Here is a 9,626-nt window from a genome sequence, read left to right on the forward strand (position 1 = left end):
AGACTGGTTCCAAATAGGAAAAGGAGTATGTCAAGGCTGTATATTGTCACCCTGCTTATTTAACTTATATGCAGAGGACATCATGAGAAACACTGGACTGGAAGAAACACAAGCTGGAATCAAGATTGCTGGGAGAAATATCAATAACCTCAGATATGCAGATGACACCATCCTTATGGCAGAAAGTGAAGAGGAACTAAAAAGCCTCTTGATGAAAGTGAAAGTGGAGAGTGAAAAAGTTGGCTTCAAGCTCAACATTCAGAAAACGAAGATCATGGCATCCGGTCCATTCACTTCATGGGAAATAGATGGGGAGACAGTGGAAACAGTGTCAGCCTTTATTTTTCTGGGCTCCAAAATCACTGCAGATGGTGACTTCAGCCATGAAATTAAAAGAGCTTACTCCTTGGAAGGAAAGTTATGACCAACCTAGATAGCATATTGAAAAGCAGAGACATTACTTTGCCAACAAAGGTTCGTCTAGTCAAGGCTACATTTGTTCACCTCAGAGTGTCCCCTTGTGCTCCTTTACAATCTCTCTCCTCTCCAGAAGCAACTATTCCAATTTTTATAATTATGGCAATTGTTTCTTTTCTAGAATTTCATGTGAATGGAATAATAATAGAATGTATTTTTATGCACCTGGCTTCTTTCAATCAGAATAATATTTTTGAGATTCATCTGTGTTATCACTTATATCCTTTTTAGTGTTTAATAGTATTTCATAGTATGACTATACCACAGTTTGTTTATTCTCCTTTCGATGGGCATCTGGGTTATTTTCAGTTTGGGACTATTAAGAATAAAACTGCCATGAACATTCTTATACTAGACTTTTTGTGGACACAGCCTTTTTTATTTTTCGAGGAGTAGAATTGTTAGTCATAAGGCAGTTGCATCCTTAACTTTTTAGGAAACCATCCGTTTTCTAGTGTTATTGCTACATTTTAGACTTCCAGCAGCAATATGTGAGAGACCTAGTTGATCCACATCTTATACAACATTTAGTATTGTAAACGATCGTAAATCTATTTCATTTCACCCATTATATCAGGTATGTATGATTTCCCTTATTGTAGTGGTGCCTAATTGCTTTAATTAGCATTTCCATGATGACTAATGCTTTTGAGCACTTTTTAAATCTAAGTTGACTAGCTGTATTTCCCTATCTTTGGTGAAATGTTTTGAATTTTTTACCCATTTAAAAAAATTGTGTTGCTGCTTTTATTTTTATCATTGTGTTGTAAGAATTTTTTGCATACTGTGGATAAAAAAGCCCTTCAAAAAGCCCTTCATCATATAGATGTATTGTGAATATTATTCCCAATTTGCCTTGCCTATTTGTTCTTTAATTTTTGTTGTCCACCACCCCCCCCAGCTTTTTTTTTTGAGACTGTCAAGATATTTAAATATTTCATTATACAAAGTTGTACCCAAAATTGTGCTTCATTTTTTCACTATATACTTTAACTTAAGGAAATCTGTAAAAACAGTACATTTCAGAAATCCTGAAAAACTCCAGAGGCTTCAGCAATATGTGAACCGTGAACTTCCTGATGTTCAAGCTCGTTTTAGAAAAGGCAGAGGAACCAGAGATCAAATTGCCAACATCCGCTGGATCATGGAAAAAGCAAGAGAGTTCCAGAAAAACATCTATTTCTGCTTTATTGACTATGCCAAAGCCTTTGACTGTGTGGATCACAATAAACTGTGGAAAATTCTGAAAGAGATGGGAATACCAGACCACCTGACCTGCCTCTTGAGAAGTTTGTATGCAGGTCAGGAAGCAACAGTTAGAACTGAACATGGGACAACAGACTGGTTCCAAATGGGAAAAGGGGTTCGTCAAGGCTGTATATTTTCACCCTGTTTATTTAACTTCTATGCAGAGTACATCATGAGAAACACTGGACTGGAAGAAACACAAGCTGGAATCAAGATTGCTGGGAGAAATATCAATAACCTCAGATATGCAGATGACACCATCCTTATGGCAGAAAGTGAAGAGGAACTAAAAAGCCTCTTGATGAAAGTGAGAGTGGAGAGTGAAAAAGTTGGCTTCAAGCTCAACATTCAGAAAACGAAGATCATGGCATCCGGTCCATTCACTTCATGGGAAATAGATGGGGAAACAGTGGAAACAGTGTCAGACTTTATTTTTTGGGGCTCCAAAATCACTACAGATGGTGACTGCAGCCATGAAATTAAAAGACAGTTACTCCTTGGAAGGAAAGTTATGACCAACCTAGACAGCATATTCAAAAGCAGAGACATTACTTTGCCAACAAAGGTTCGTCTAGTCAAGGCTACGGTTTTTTCCTGTGGTTATGTATGGATGTGAGAGTTGGACTGTGAAGAAAGTTGAGCGCCAATGAATTGATGCTTTTGAACTGTGGTGTTGGAGAAGACTCTTGAGAGTCTCTTGGACTGCAAGGAGATCCAACCAGTCCATTCTGAAGGAGATCAGCCCTGGGATTTCTTTGGAAGGAATGATGCTAAAGCTGAAACTCCAGAACTTTGGCCACCTCATGCGAAGAGTTGACTCATTGGAAAAGACTCTGATGCTGGGAGGGATTGGGGGCAGGAGGAGAAGGGGATGACAGAGGATGAGATGGCTGGATGGCATCACTGACTCGATGGACGTGAGTCTGAGTGAACTCCGGGAGTTGGTGATGGACAGGGAGGCCTGGCGTGCTGGGATTCATGGGGTCGCAAAGAGTTGGACACGACTGAGCGACTGATCTGATCTGATCTGATTGTCTGACAGAAAAGACTAATCAAATAAGAAAAATTTTTTTCACAATCCTTGGAAAAGCCCACTTCTATAATAACCCATAGACCAACACAACTTTCAGCCCATATCCATTGTGGTTTTGGACAATCTTGTAATTAACTTCCAGGATGTTGATATTGGGCCCAGCAGTGAGGAGGAGGGGTTGTATATTTAAAGTCTTCAAGTAACAAACTTATTCTCTGTCTGCATCAATCAGCACAGGCAGAGAATCCAGACTAAATGGAACTCAAGGGTTGTCTAGAATGAGACCCATACAGGGTTGAGTTTTTTCCTTACTGTATACATCCCAGCCTTGGATCCATTCACTTCCAAGCTAGCACTGTATCTTTGGGCTACTCCTGAAACCTCAAAATTTTTCATTCAATTCAACTGACACCTGTCTCTTGAACACTTTCATCTGTTGCCACTGATATTCCCTCTTGCATCACTTAAAGTAAATCTAAGGTTTCATTGATGGCTCAGTGGTAAAGAATCTGCCTGCCAATGCAGGAGACAAGGGTTTGATCCCTGATCCCACATGCCGCATATGAAATAGGTAACTAATAAGAACCTGTTATATAGCACAGAGAACTCTACTCAATACTCTGTAATGGCCTATACGGGAAAAGAATCTTTAAAAAAAAAAAAAAGTGGACATATATATAACAGATTCACTTTGCTGTACACCTGAAACTAACAGAACCTTGTAAATCAAGTATACTCCAATAAAAAGTTTAAAAGTATTAAAGGAAAGCCAGCATCATATAAACAGCATACACTTAAGGAGCTGAATGCTTAACATACAGAGTCATGTTTTTTTTATTCACTGGTATATTAAAGGTCTATTTCAAGATGCTTCTCTTGTATGCTTCATTTGTTTTTTTTAGCAAGCAAAGCCCTATAAAGGATGGCTTCATCTATTCCTCATAGTCAGATTCATCTTCATCTTGACCAATCTGGAAGTAACAAAGTTCCTAAGTCTGCTTCTCAGATGCAACCACATGAAGCCATTGTTCTTTTGAAGGTATTTCTTGGTAAAGTATTATAAATACCTTTTAGAGAACTGTTTCTGAGAAACAACTGTGATTTTATTCTTGAAGGATTCAATGTGAGTAACACTCCCAAGATCTCTAATCTTTCCATTCACTTTAACCTTCTCCTATAGAAACCGTTCAAAATTTCCAGAGTCAAAAGTTCTATCTTTTGACTCTGTGAGTAAGGTTCAAATCAAATCTCCAGGTTGACTTTCTTGGGCTTCTTGTCTTTCTTCAGTACCATCTTGGAGACTGGCCTCTTGATCTCCCCTTGGCTTTTTTCCCTTAATATTTATTTTATCTTATTTGGCTGGATCAGGGTTTAGTTGCAGCATGAAGGGTCTTCAGTCTTCATTGTGGCATGTGGACTCTTAGTTTTGGCATGTGGGACCTAGTTCCCTGTCCAGGGAATCGAACTCAGGCCCCTGCATTGGGAGCTTGGAGTCCTAGTCACTGGACCACCACGGAAGTCCCTTGCCTATTTTCTTGATGGTGCTTTCTGATGAATAGAAATTTTTAATTTTGATGAAATCCAATTAACCAATCCTTTATGGTTTATACTTTCTGGATCCTCCCTAAGAATTCCCTGCCTACCCAGGGGTCACAAAAATATTCCCCTAGCACTTCTAGTAGCTTTATTATTTTAGCTCTTATGTTTCAGCCTATAATCGGACTCAAATTGGGTTTTGTGTATAGTGTGAGGTAGGGATTGAGGTCCTTTACTTCTCATATGGATATCCAAATTTTCTAGCACCATTTATTAAGGATATTTTCCTTTCCGCATTGAATTTGCTTTGTTATTTTAATAAAAAATCATTTGTTTGTATATATGTGGATCTATATCTGGACTCTCTTAGTTGATTCCATTAGTTTATTTGACCATCCATTCTCCAGTAGCATATTATTTTGGCCGCAGTTTGGGTTTGTCTTTTTTCCTTTTTTTTGTCTGAAACATGTCATTACTTTGATTTCATATTTTTTAAAGTTTTACTGGAGTATAGTTGATTTACAATGTTGTGTTAGTTTTGGGTGTAGAGCAAAGTGAATCAGTTATACATATATCCATTCATTTTAAGATTCTTTTCCCATATACGCCATTACAAAGTTTTGAGTAGAGTTCCCTGTGTTATACAGTAGGATCTCATTAATTATCTATTTTATATATAACAGTGTATATATGTCAAGCCCAGCCTCCCAACTTACCCTCCCTGCTTTCATAATTTAAAAGGTATTTCTGTTGGAGATAGAATTACATTTGCAGGGTGTTTTTTTTTTTTCTTTCAGCACCTTAAGAAAGGTCATTCAATTTCTGCAGCTTCCAAAATCTTGATGCAAAATGATCAAATCTTACTGTTGCTCCTTTGAAAGTACATCAGTTCGGTTCAGTTCAGTCGCTCAGTCATGTCAAACTCTTTGAGACCCCATGAATCGCAGCATGCCAGGCCTCGCTGTCCATCACCAACTCCCGGAGTTTACTCAAACTTGTGTCCATCGAGTCCGTGATGCCATCCAGCCATCTCATCCTCTGTCGTCCCCTTCTCCTCCTGCCCCCAATCCCTCCCAGCATCAGAGTCTTTTCCAATGAGTCAACTCTTCGCATGAGGTGGACGAAGTACTGGAGTTTCAGCTTTAGCATCAGTCCTTCCAGTGAACACCCAGGACTGATCTCCTTTAAAATGGACTGGTTGGATCTCCTTGCAGTCCAAGGGACTCTCAAGAGTCTTCTCCAACACCACAGTTCAAAAGCATCAATTCTTCGGTGCTCAGCTTTCTTCACAGTCCAACTCTCACATCCATACATAACCACTGGAAAAACCATAGCTTTGACTAGACAGACCTTTGTTGGCAAAGTAATGTCTCTGCTTTTGAATATGCTATCTAGGTTGGTCATAACTTTTCTTCCAAGGAGTAAGTGTCTTTTAATTTCATGGCTGCAATCACCATCTGCAGTGATTTTGGAGCCCCCCAAAATAAGTCTGACACTGTTTCCACTATTTCCCCATCTATTTGCCATGAAGTGATGGGACCAGATGCCATGATCTTTGTTTTCTGAATGTTGAGCTTGAAGCCAACTTTTTCACTCTCCACTTTCACTTTCATCAAGAGGCTTTTTAGTTCCTCTTCACTTTCTGCCATAAGGATGGTATCATCTGCATATCTGAGGTTATTGATATTTCTCCCAGCAATCTTGATTCCAGCTTGTGCTTCTTCCAGCCCAGCATTTCTTATGATGTACTCTGCATATAAGTTAAATAAGCAGGGTGACAATATACAGCCTTGACGTACTCCTTTTCCTATTTGGAACCAGTCTGTTGTTTCATGTCCAGTTCTAACTGTTGCTTCCTGACCTGCATACAAATTTCTCAAGAGGCAGGTCAGGTGGTCTGGTATTCCCATCTCTTTCAGAATTTTCCACAGTTTATTGTGATCCACACAGTCAAAGGCTTTGGCATAGTCAATAAAGCAGAAATAGATGTTTTTCTGGAACTCTCTTGCTTTTTCCATGATCCAGCGGATGTTGGCAATTTGATCTCTGGTTCCTCTGCCTTTTCTAAAACCAGCTTGAACATCAGGAAGTTCACGGTTCACATATTGCTGAAGCTTGGCTTGAAGAATTTTGAGCATTGCTTTACTAGCGTGTGAGATGAGTGCATAATGCGTCTTTATTCTCTGGCTACCTTTTAGTTAGCTACTGGTTTACTTAGCTACTTGGCTACTTACTTATTCTCTGGCTACTGGTTACTTAGCTTTGGTTTCAGCCATTTAACTAAGTATTTAGGCATTATTTTCTTTGTATCTGTCCTACTTGGGTTTTACCAAGTATCTTGAATCTATACATTGATATCTTTGATCAGTTTTGGAAAGTTCTTGATCTTTCTCTCTTCCAACTTTGCTTCTAACTCATTCTCTCCATCCTCTCTGCTTGGATTCCAGTTTCACTATGTGTAAACCTTTGATTGTGTCTTGCATGTCTCTTCTTTCCATTGTTTTTTTTCTGTGGGCTTCAGTTTGGATAATTTATATTGACCTTTGGGTTTACCAATTCTGTTTGTTGCTTTTAAATCCATCAGTGAGTTTGTAATTTCAGAAATTATACTTTGCAGCTCCAGAAAAAGTCCATTTGATATTTTTACAGATTACAATTCTCTGCTAAAGTATTCTTTTTAACAATTTTGTCATACTTTCCATTTTCCCCTTCAACATATTTGAAACAGTTCTTTAAAAATGCCTTGTCTGAGGCAATTGAAATACATGCAAAAATAAACAAATGGGACCTAATCAAACTTACAAGCTTTTGTACAACAAAGGAAACCATAAACAAAATGAAAAGATGACCTACAGACTGGGAGAAAATATTTGCTAATGATGAAACCAATAAATGCTTAATTTCCAAAACATACAAGCAGCTCATACATTTCAATAACAAGCAAAAAACCCAAACAAAAAATGGGCAGCAACTTCCCTGGTGGTCCAGCGGCTGGGACTCTGTATCCCAATGTCTGGCAAGATGGTGGCAGCAGTGACCTTCCTCTGGCTGCTGGACCAGGGCAGCCTGGTGGCATGGAGCCTGCCCAGGGGGCACCAGGTGCTTCAGTGTGCAGTCCTCACTAGCTGGTGAGGAGGTCACACACACTGGCCAGTTTTATGACCATAACGACTGTAGGCAACTCCCATTTGTAGGTTGTCAGAAGGAAGTGAATGAAAGCTCTACCACTGACCTGATAGCAGAGCAGCCTGTGAGTGAAGTCAGAAGGCAAGTGGTATCTTGTGACAGGAATGAAGGGATCCAAGGCCAGCCACGGTGTACATAAACTCGGACAAAGAAACAAAGGAGGCAACATGTAGCTACTGTGGACTGCGGTTCAGACAGCACCATCACTAGGGGGATGCACAGGCGTACTTCAGTGATGGAGTGAATCAGGAGACCCTTAGTGCTGTATGCATTGATTAACTAGTGTGGAATAAAGGGTGTTGTCCTCAAAGAAAAAAATAATAAAAATCTTGTGTAACTGGAAAATATGGGTCAACTGTGGGTCTTCTTTTTTTTTCTCCTGAGCACATATGATCCCATTTTCCTGCCTTTTCATGTGCCTTATAATTCTTTATTGTACACTAGAGATCTGCCAGGTGGCACTAGTGGTAAAGAACCCACCTGCCAATGCAGAAGACCTAAAAGACACGGGTTCGATTCCTAGACGGGAAGATCCCCTGGAGGAGGGCATGGCAACCCACTCCAGTATTCTTGCCTGAAGAATCCCATGGACAGAGGAGCCTGGTGGGATACAGTCCATACAGTTGCAAAGAGTTGGACAGGACGGTAGCAACTTAACACGCATGCAGAGATCTTACATATATGAACTAAGACTGAAGAATTTTCCCTAGATAGGTTTTACCCTTTCTATCTTATGTAGATAAGATATGGTGCCAATCACAACAATGTGATTAAAAATAACTAGATTGAGGTTGGGTTCTTTTTGACTCAGTCTCCCTCTGGTTTGATTGAGAGCTAGTCACGTCTTCATTTCCATAGCCATAAAACACCGTGGGGAATTCGTTTATGCGTTTAAGAAATTTGATTAGCCTCCAAATCAATACAGCTTCAAAATTTGGCAAATATCGAGACTAGCTGTGTGTTTGACACAACCACCGCCTTCCTCTAACGACTTTGTCTCCTAAGCACTGTGAATCTGTGGGGAAATTTCACTTTCTTATTCTACACTCTTCCTGCTACACACATTTCCCCAGCCTCCTGTGTCACTCATTGAAAAGTGAAAATGTTAGTCGCTCGGTCATGTCTGACTCTTTGCGACCCCATGGACTGTAGTCCACAAAGCTCCTCTGTCCCTGGAATGCTCCAGGCAAGAATACTGGAGTGGATAGCCATTCCCTTCTCCAGGGGATCTTCCTGACCCAGCGATCTAGCCCAGGTCTCCTGCAGCAAATGTTCTGTGAAAGAAGACTGGCTATGCTGCAAAGGTGCTTTTCAATCAAAGGCCCCATATTTTTAATTAAGGAAAATAATTTGACATTGTGTCTTAAAATACTTTATCTTGTTTCTTTTTCTGAGACTCCAGTTGAATGCATGTCATCCACTCCACTTATGTCATCCATACCTCTTAACTTCTCTGTATCCTTTGTGATATATTTTATGTTGACTTTTGTCCTCTGCCTAATCTTCCAACACTCTCATCTGTTCTTTGGCCAAATACATTCTGCTGCTTTCCCCAGTTATTTCTTTCAATGATTACACTTGTCATTCCTAGTTATTTTTTTAATAATTGCTCCTCTTGCTTTATATTTACAATGCTTCTCTTACGCCTTGAAAGGATATATGTATTGTTCTTAATGTAAATTCTTCTTCACTTCTGTGATAGTCATGGTTTGTTGGTTGTTTTTGGCTCAGAGCTCATGTTTCCTTGGAAGTGTCAGCTCTCTCAGCCAATAATGTGTACTTTGGAAGGAGGAGTGAGATTAAAGACCAGATTCCTACTTTGACGCCTCCTCCTGAAGTTCTGAGGGGAGCGCCTCAGGGTGCAGAGCCTCTGAGCATCTGTTTCCTGTTTGTCCACGACTACAGAGCCCTGCCTTTCAAAAGAACGTGTTTGAACTCTGCCCTAGTCACTCCTCTTTCCTAAGAGCTGCCTCTCTGTGTAGTCATTTTTCCCAATCAAGGTGTGGGGAAGAAGGAGAGACTGCTCAGTGGCTGCCTGCCAGCCTTTGTTGAATCTATTTCTCACCCCCCGTTGTTGTTTAGGCACTAGTTCAGTTCAGTTCAGTCGCTCAGTCGTGTCCGACTCTTTGTGACCCCATGAATCCCA

At 40.0% G+C, this 9,626-nt stretch overlaps 2 pseudogenes; one reads left to right on the forward strand and one right to left on the reverse strand.

Moving 5' to 3' along the window:
* Window positions 1-3,690: 3,690 nt before the first annotated feature.
* On the reverse strand, window positions 3,691-4,905 carry LOC102278103 (ribosomal protein eL22-like pseudogene; annotated as a pseudogene).
* A 2,410-nt stretch (window positions 4,906-7,315) lies between these two features.
* LOC102277247 (NADH dehydrogenase [ubiquinone] iron-sulfur protein 6, mitochondrial pseudogene) lies at window positions 7,316-7,690 on the forward strand (annotated as a pseudogene).
* Window positions 7,691-9,626: the final 1,936 nt, after the last annotated feature.

This window comes from Bos mutus, chromosome 10 (genome assembly GCF_027580195.1).
Source record: "Bos mutus isolate GX-2022 chromosome 10, NWIPB_WYAK_1.1, whole genome shotgun sequence".
Taxonomy (NCBI): domain Eukaryota; kingdom Metazoa; phylum Chordata; class Mammalia; order Artiodactyla; family Bovidae; genus Bos; species Bos mutus.